The 10,000-nt window shown below is 42.3% G+C and overlaps 1 pseudogene; it reads left to right on the forward strand.

The window, feature by feature from the left end:
- Window positions 1-2,338: 2,338 nt before the first annotated feature.
- LOC133327343 (large subunit ribosomal RNA) overlaps window positions 2,339-10,000 on the forward strand; it is a 10,489-nt pseudogene continuing 2,827 nt past the window's right edge.

Genomic DNA, 10,000 nt, shown 5'->3' on the forward strand with positions numbered 1-10,000 from the left:
TCTGGTGCCAGCAGCCGCGGTAACTCCAGCTCCAATAGCGTATATTAAAGTTGTTGCGGTTAAAACGTTCGTAGTTGAACTTGTGCTTCATACGGGTAGTACAACTATAATTGTAGTTTGTACTATACCTTATGTATGTAAGCGTATTACCGGTGGAGTTCTTACATGCATAGGTACTTGTATTTATGTATGTTCCTCCTATTTAAACCTGCTTCAGTGCTCTTCATCGAGTGTTGTTGTGGGCCGGTACAATTACTTTGAACAAATTAGAGTGCTTAAAGCAGGCTCCAAATGCCTGAATATTTTGTGCATGGAATAATGAAATAAGACCTCTGTTCTACTTTCATTGGTTTTTAGATCAAGAGGTAATGATTAATAGAAGCAGTTTGGGGGCATTAGTATTACGACGCGAGAGGTGAAATTCTTGGACCGTCGTAAGACTAACTTAAGCGAAAGCATTTGCCAAAGATGTTTTCATTAAACGATGCCAGCTAGCAATTGGGTGTAGCTACTTTTATGGCTCTCTCAGTCGCTTCCCGGGAAACCAAAGCTTTTGGGCTCCGGGGGAAGTATGGTTGCAAAGCTGAAACTTAAAGGAATTGACGGAAGGGCACCACCAGGAGTGGAGCCTGCGGCTTAATTTGACTCAACACGGGAAAACTTACCAGGTCCGAACATAAGTGTGTAAGACAGATTGATAGCTCTTTCTCGAATCTATGGGTGGTGGTGCATGGCCGTTCTTAGTTCGTGGAGTGATTTGTCTGGTTAATTCCGATAACGAACGAGACTCAAATATATTAAATAGATGCTTTCAGGATTATGGTGTTGAAGCTTTTATAGCCTTCATTCGCGACCGCAGTAAAATGTGTTAGCGTTTGAATGTGTTTGTAAAAGTGGAGCCGTACCGCGCGCTTACAATGAAAGTATCAACGTGTATTTCCTAGACCGAGAGGTCCGGGTAAACCGCTGAACCACTTTCATGCTTGGGATTGTGAACTGAAACTGTTCACATGAACTTGGAATTCCCAGTAAGTGTGAGTCATTAACTCGCATTGATTACGTCCCTGCCCTTTGTACACACCGCCCGTCGCTACTACCGATTGAATTATTTAGTGAGGTCTCCGGACGTGATCACTGTAACGCCTCGTGTGTTACGGATGTTTCGCAAAAGTTGACCGAACTTGATTATTTAGAGGAAGTAAAAGTCGTAACAAGGTTTCCGTAGGTGAACCTGCGGAAGGATCATTAACGTGTTCCAACCGTATAACAAAAACTTTTATTCTCCATATTTTCTACTTCTTCATTGAAGTGAAATTTGGAAATAAAAACCCCGCAAAAAAACCTAACTGTGTTCGTTTTCTTCATTGAAAACTTACATGTTTCGTTGTCAGTGTACTGGTTTACAATTCACATTCATTTGTGAATATAAAATCATACATTGTTCATAGTTTTTATTTTTTTTTAAAGTAAAAACTATTTGATTTTTACAATGTACTGTTTTGATCTTAATTGATCGAATACATACATTGAAATCAAAACATACAATTACAGTTGTACTTATATTTAATATAAGTTAATGTTCTTCTTCTGTTTGCTCGATATATTTTCGGATATGTTGATGTCAAGCGGTTGTTTGAACTAAGACATTCGCAACATAAATTGTATGTATAAAAACATAAGTTATTGAAGAAATTGATATATGCCAATTCATTTTGGTGTATTTTTGATTTCTTTCAATAAAAACAATTTTGACTGTATACAAAACAAAAATAAATTATCACTCTAAGCGGTGGTCGATGAAGAACGCAGCAAACTGTGCGTCATCGTGTGAACTGCAGGACACATGAACATCGACATTTTGAACGCATATCGCAGTCCATGCTGTAAGGTACTTTAATTAATTTTAGAGTGCTGCTTGGACTACATATGGTTGAGGGTTGTAAGACTATGCTAAATAAGTTGCTTAAATAATCAATTCAATTTATTGAATTGTGTTTTGAGCAAAAAGACCAAAAGACCGCTATAGAATTCATAATATTAATAGTCAAGATAGAATACCTCATTGAAAAAATCCTAGTATTTTTTTATTAAAATACTTTCATTTTTTTCAATTAATTGAGGAAGGTCTAGCATAAAAATTTTTTATGAACTAGAATTGTCTCTTTTATATTGAAGAAAAAATATGAACATACAAAAAAGAAAAGATTTTTTCATTAAATACAATTTAAAAGAAAAGATTTTTTATAAAATGATGTAAACTATAAAAGTATTTGTTTTATACAATTAAAATGATTTAGCATATTAATAAAATGTAAACTATAAAAGTATTTGTTTTATACAACCTCAACTCATATGGGACTAGAATTTAAGCATATTAATGAGGGGAAGAAAAGAAACTAACAAGGATTTCCTTAGAGTTCAGCACTAAGTCACTTTGTCTTTATGGCAAATGTGAGATGCAGTGTATTGAGTGTTCAATTTCTAGTATGAGAAATTAACGATTTAAGTCCTTCTTAAATGAGGCCATTTACCCATAGAGGGTGCCAGGCCCGTATAACGTTAATGATTACTAGAGAACATTTCCAAAGAGTCGTGTTGCTTGATAGTGCAGCACTAAGTGGGTGGTAAACTCCATCTAAAACTAAATATAACCATGAGACCGATATGAACCTGAATATCCATTATGGAAAATTCATCGTTATGATTGCTATATGAATAATATAGTAAGAATGGCGTGCATTTTTTCCATATAAGGACATTGTAATCTATTAACATACCCAATTTATCATAAGATCAATGGCTTAAGTTTATTCAAATTAGTATGCTTGCGTATTAACATAGAATAAATGCTTTTGATTCGATAAAGTGTTGATAGATCTATTATATATAGCGCTTGAATACTTGTATTCTATAATGGCGCAATAATCTTGATTTTTGTGTTTATTATATGCGCTTATATGATTTACAATGCGAAAGATTCAGGATACCTTCGGGACCCGTCTTGAAACACGGACCAAGGAGTCTAACATATTTGCAAGTTATTGGGAATATAAACCTAATAGCGAAATTAACATAACTTTTATGGGATTAGTTTTTAGTCTATTTATAGTCTATTAATTCAATCCCGGGGCGTTCTATCAGTTATGCATAATAATATTTATATTATTTATGCCTCTAACCAGAGCGTACCTTGAGCATATATGCTGTGACCCGAAAGATGGTGAACTATACTTGATCAGGTTGAAGTCAGGGGAAACCCTGATGGAAGACCGAAACAGTTCTGACGTGCAAATCGATTGTCAGAATTGAGTATAGGGGCGAAAGACCAATCGAACCATCTAGTAGCTGGTTCCCTCCGAAGTTTCCCTCAGGATAGCTGGTGCATTTAAAAATTATGTAAAATAATCTTATCTGGTAAAGCGAATGATTAGAGGCCTTAGGGTCGAAACGACCTTAACCTATTCTCAAACTTTAAATGGGTAAGAACCACACCTTTCTTGGTATGAAGGTGTGGTTGTGATATAATGTGCCCAGTGGGCCACTTTTGGTAAGCAGAACTGGCGCTGTGGGATGAACCAAACGTAATGTTACGGTGCCCAAATTGACAACTCATGCAGATACCATGAAAGGCGTTGGTTGCTTAAAACAGCAGGACGGTGGACATGGAAGTCGTAATCCGCTAAGGAGTGTGTAACAACTCACCTGCCGAAGCAACTAGCCCTTAAAATGGATGGCGCTTAAGTTGTATACCTATACATTACCGCTAAAGTAAATGGTTTATATTCAATCTCGGTTGGATTTTAAACTTTGAAACTTTAGTGAGTAGGAGGGTACAATGGTGTGCATGGAAGTGTTTGGCGTAAGCCTGCATGGAGCCGCCATTGGCACAGATCTTGGTGGTAGTAGCAAATAATCGAATGAGACCTTGGAGGACTGAAGTGGAGAAGGGTTTCGTGTGAACAGTGGTTGATCACGAGTTAGTCGGTCCTAAGTTCAAGGCGAAAGCTGAAAATTTTCAAGTTATAATTATAACAAAAGAATGCATTGCGCATTTTTTTCGTAATTAAACACTTGAATAATTTTGAACGAAAGGGAATACGGTTCCAATTCCGTAACCTGTTGAGTATCCGTTTGTTATTAAATATGGGCCTTGTGCTCATCCTGGCAACAGGAACGACCATAAAGAAGCCGTCGAGAGGTATCGGAAGAGTTTTCTTTTCTGTTTTATAGTCGTACTACCATGGAAGTCTTTCGAAGAGAGATATGGTAGATGGACTAGAAGAGCATGACATTTACTGTTGTGTCGATATTTTCTCCTCGGACCTTGAAAATTTATGGTTGGGTCACGATAGAATAATGTAGGTAAGGGAAGTGCCCAAATTGACAACTCATGCAGATACCATGAAAGGCGTTGGTTGCTTAAAACAGCAGGACGGTGGACATGGAAGTCGTAATCCGCTAAGGAGTGTGTAACAACTCACCTGCCGAAGCAACTAGCCCTTAAAATGGATGGCGCTTAAGTTGTATACCTATACATTACCGCTAAAGTAAATGGTTTATATTCAATCTCGGTTGGATTTTAAACTTTGAAACTTTAGTGAGTAGGAGGGTACAATGGTGTGCATGGAAGTGTTTGGCGTAAGCCTGCATGGAGCCGCCATTGGCACAGATCTTGGTGGTAGTAGCAAATAATCGAATGAGACCTTGGAGGACTGAAGTGGAGAAGGGTTTCGTGTGAACAGTGGTGGTTCGGTCCTAAGTTCAAGGCGAAAGCTGAAAATTTTCAAGTTATAATTATAACAAAAGAATGCATTGCGCATTTTTTTCGTAATTAAACACTTGAATAATTTTGAACGAAAGGGAATACGGTTCCAATTCCGTAACCTGTTGAGTATCCGTTTGTTATTAAATATGGGCCTTGTGCTCATCCTGGCAACAGGAACGACCATAAAGAAGCCGTCGAGAGGTATCGGAAGAGTTTTCTTTTCTGTTTTATAGTCGTACTACCATGGAAGTCTTTCGAAGAGAGATATGGTAGATGGACTAGAAGAGCATGACATTTACTGTTGTGTCGATATTTTCTCCTCGGACCTTGAAAATTTATGGTGGGGTCACGCAAACTTCTCAACAGGCCGTACCAATATCCGCAGCTGGTCTCCAAGGTGAAGAGTCTCTAGTCGATAGAATAATGTAGGTAAGGGAAGTCGGCAAATTAGATCCGTAACTTCGGGATAAGGATTGGCTCTGAAGATTGAGATAGTCGGGCTTGATTGGGAAGCAATAACATGGTTTACGTGCTCGTTCTGGGTAAATAGAGGTCTCCGGATCTTGTTCCTCGGATAGTAGTTATGTAACCAATTGTGGAACTTTCTTGCTAAAATTTTTAGGGTTGCATCGCAAGGTGTTAACTCTTTAAATTATAACGACTATCAATTAACAATCAATTCAGAACTGGCACGGACTTGGGGAATCCGACTGTCTAATTAAAACAAAGCATTGTGATGGCCCTAGCGGGTGTTGACACAATGTGATTTCTGCCCAGTGCTCTGAATGTCAAAGTGAAGAAATTCAAGTAAGCGCGGGTAAACGGCGGGAGTAACTATGACTCTCTTAAGGTAGCCAAATGCCTCGTCATCTAATTAGTGACGCGCATGAATGGATTAACGATAGACGCATATCGTTACAGCTGTTAAAAAGTGTGTTAAATTGCGGTTTTTTCATTGAAAAATCTTTGAAAAATTATTTAAAAGTGATTAAAAGTGTTTTAACTTCAATTAATAATTGAAGTTTTGTGAAAATTTGGAGAAAATCGGTAAGTTTTTACTGTTTTTCCAATTTAGTAATTTGCCCAGCAAATTGTTGTTGTGAAAGTGGGGCTCCGCTAGCCACGTGCTTTTGGTGTCTCATCTGACCTTCAATAGTTTGTTTTGGTTTTTGCAGCGCCATCTGTTGGTGGATCGCTGTTGAATTTTTGGTTGGCGCCATCTATCGGTGGATAGTGGCAATTAGTATAGTTTTCCTATACTTATTTTATTGTAGTTACAAACCACATATTTATTTGTGGTTTGTGAAGCATATTTTCAGGCGTTTGCTTTTATCTGGTGGTTTTACCTGCTAGATAGAAGTAAGCGCTATGCCGCCTAAACCGTCGACTCGTAGGAGTCGCAAAAAGGCGGAGGGTGGTACAACTCCCACCCCGTCTGGTTCTGGTGACGAGAGTGAGTCCTCTTGTGCAAAGAGGAAATGTGTCGCTGGCACCGCTGGCTCTGCTTCTGGCATGAGTGCCAGAGGTAAATCCAGTGGTGAAGAGAGCGTAGTTGCCGTTAAGGCTGCCAAAGGGGCTGATGGTGCATCAGGCAGTAATGCTACTGGTGTTGTCGCCACTGGTGTTGTTGCTGTAGGTGTCGCATCGGCCTCCAAGGCTGTTAAATCTGTTGGTGGTAATGACTTCTTGAAGCCATTGCCTGTTTCTGCTGCTGCTATGTCTTCGGACATATTGTCGAGCTGCGACGAGGCTGAACGCGCTGCTGTTAAGCAGAGCCGACGCTCTCGCCGTAGTGGTTTTGAGCCGGTTTCGGCTGCATCTGCCATTGGGCAGATGCATGAGGCCAAATCGGCTTTGCTGTCCGTATTGATGGACAAACATTCCCTTTCGGGCGCCGCCCTGAAGGATGTTTTGTCCCAGACTGCTCGTTTTGAGCAGTTGGTTGTTTCGTTGGTGGCGGAGAACGAGCGTCTTCGAGGGCGCTTAGATGTTCTCCCCCGTTCTACAGATGTGGCTGGTCGTTCCACGGCGACCGTTGGTGCACCTATGGTGCCTCGGGTGCCTACCCGGGCAGCAATGGAGCCCCTTCCCAAGCCTGTTGAGACGTGGTCTGCTATTGTGAAGCCCAAGGACTCCACAGTAGCACCCAAGGATGTGGTGAAGAAGGTGGTCTCCGAGGTGGGACCAAGTTTGGCGGACCTTGGTGTACGTGTACACCAGGTCAAGGCTGTTAAGGGAGGTGGTGCGATCATTCGTACCCCCTCAGTTGCAGAGAGGGAGAAAATTGCAAAAAATGCAAAATTCTCAGAGGTAGGCTTGGAAGTTAGTGTCCAAGATAAGTTGGGTCCTAGGGTCGTGGTCCAAAATGTTGATCCGGCTATAAAACCGGAAGTTTTCATGGAGGAGTTGTTTTCCCTTAACTTCAAAGGGAAAATGACCAAGGAGGAATTTACCAAGAGCGTCCGAATGGTTACTGGTGCCTGGAAAGACCCCAGTAGGTCGGTTAACGTCATCTTGGAGGGCAAAAGCCGAGTGGTGGATGCTTTGTTGGCGGCTGGGAGGTGCTACATCAAGTGGTTCTCCTTCTTGGTGCAACCACATGATGGGGTCCCCCATTGCTACCGCTGCCTAAGCTTCGACCACAAGGTCCAGCACTGCCGCTTCACACGTGGAGTGTGCCGTAGGTGCGGTGAAGAGGGGCATACGGCGAAGAGGTGCAAGAATGCACCAAATTGCCGTAATTGTGCGTTCCGGGGTAAACCCTCAGAACATCTAATGATGTCTGAGGCTTGCCCGATTTATAGTTTGTTGGTGGCTAGGGCGAAATCTAAGCATTAAGATGGATTTAATCATCCAACTTAATTGCAGACGATCGAGCGCAGTCATGTCTGATTTGGGTGTTACGATGCGTCGGCTAAACTGTAGATTCGCATTGATTCAGGAACCTTATTCGACTTTTGGTCGAATAAGGGCCTGCCTGCAGAAATGCGGGTATTTCCTGACTCGAGGTGTCATTCTGCAGTTGTCGTCGACGACAGTAACGTAGATTGTGTGCTTGTGGATGCGAGTGATTTTGGTGTTTGTGTGTCTGTGAGTGGTGAATTTGGTGTGTTATTTCTTGCGAGTCTCTATTGCAAGTTCGAAGAAGCGTTAGAGCCGTACCTTAGGTACATGGATGCGGTGCTACTACAGGTGAGTAGCCATCCTATCATCCTCGGCTTGGACGCGAACGCATCTTCTCCCATGTGGTTCAGTAAGATAACTCGGCAAGCGCGGAGTTATCAGAACTACACTAGGGGGGAGATGTTGAGTGAGTGGCTCCTTTCAAGGGCCATGCATGTGGTGAACCAGCCGAGTGAGGTTTATACCTACTGTACGGTTAATGGCTCTAGCGATATCGACGTGACATGCTGTAACGATGCTGCTTCGCGGCAGTTTCGTTTTTCATGGAGCGTTGATGAAGAACTGGGAATTAGTGATCATAACCTAATCCGTATAGAGATGTCGTATGATGAAATAGTTGAATTTGTCAACCCTTCTGTTCGTTGGCGTTTGGCGAATGTTGATTGGTCCGTTTACGGGCAGCAACTGGTCAATGCCTTCTCGAACATTTCGCTGCGAGAATTTTCTTCTCTTCCTGTCAATGAGCAAGTAGCATTGTTAACCAACACTGTTACTAGCGTCAATGATACTCTCTTAGAGAGATATAGCCGATCGAGTTCTAGGAGGTTGAGGTGGTGGAATAGAACTCTGAGTCAGAAGCGTAAAGTGGTAAGGCGTCTCAGGAAGAAATTCCAGAGAGCTAAACGACGGAACGCGGATGACGTTGGCGTACATTCGGCTGCCTATAGGCAGTGTCTGAATGAATATCAAGACATGATAGCTAGTGCGAAAGATGGTCAATGGCAGTCTTTTGTTGCGAGAAACCGTGATGACCCATGGGGTCAGCTGTATAAGATTTGTAGATCCCAGAAATCGGTTGATGTTTCTGGTATTAAGGTTGATGAGAGAGTCCTTACCACGTGGACAGAGTGTGTGTCGGCCCTGATGGCTTCTTTCTTTCCTAGGGTGGACCAATGGTTGCCTCCTCCACAGGAGGAGACTGCTATTGTTCCAGAATTGGAGAGAAATGAGATCGATCAGGCTGTAGCCTTGGTTCGCTGCAGGAAGTCGCCAGGCTTGGATGGTTTGACCGGAGAGATGTGTAAAAGCATCTGGAAGGCCATTCCGGACTACCTGGAGACTTTGCTCTGTAATTGTATTCGCTCAGGTGTTTTTCCGAGGTCGTGGAAGGCTGCGAAAGTCATCGTCCTTCTGAAATCTCCCGATAAGGTCAGGAGTAATCCTCGATCTTATCGAGGCATCAGCCTCCTGCCAGTGCTTGGCAAAGTATTGGAAAGGATAATGGTGCAGAGATTGCAGGAGAGATTGGCTGGGACAGAATCCGAGTTTCAATTTGGTTTCAAACCAAAGAAGACGCTTGGCTGTATGTCAAACAATGCGTCGAGGGATCTACAAGCAAATACGTTTTGGGTATTTTTGTCGATTTTAAGGGTGCTTTTGACCATTTATGTTGGTCGCGTGTGATTGCTCGTTTACAGGAAGTTGGTTGTCGAGAGATAAAGCTATGGAAAAGCTATTTTTCTGACAGGGTGGCGTGCTCTGTTGGTGCCCAGAATAGTGTTTCAATAGATGTCGTTAGGGGTTGCCCGCAGGGTTCCATTTGTGGTCCATATATATGGAACATGATGATGGATCCATTACTGCGGCAGCTTAGTTCCACCTGTAAGGTATGTGCGTACGCAGATGATCTCCTGATATTAGTGGAGGCTAGGTCTCGTTCCGAGTTGGAACAGTCTGGCTCACAATTGATGGAGATTGTCGGTGCTTGGGGCTTACGAGTTGGTGTAGAAGTGGCCAGGGAGAAGACCGTGACTATGTTGCTCAAGGGCAGCTTGTCACGTAATCGACATCCCAGTGTTGTTTTTGATGGTCGAGGTCTTAATTATAAGACCGAATTGAAATACTTGGGCGTCACAATGGGCGAGAGGATGAATTTCATCCCCCACCTAGATCGCTTAAAGGAGAAAATGTGCAGTATTGTGGGTCAAGTTCGTCGTGTGTTGAGGTCTGAATGGGGCCTCAGTAGACGTGCAATGCGTGTTGTGTATGGGGGTCTTTTCGTAGCTTGTGCTACTTATGGCGCTCCCATATGGTATACGACGGCGTTAGGCT

Source organism: Musca vetustissima, unplaced genomic scaffold (genome assembly GCF_032173495.1).
Source record: "Musca vetustissima isolate MV318-11 ecotype Yass unplaced genomic scaffold, APGP_CSIRO_Mvet_v1 utg114065, whole genome shotgun sequence".
NCBI lineage: Eukaryota > Metazoa > Arthropoda > Insecta > Diptera > Muscidae > Musca > Musca vetustissima.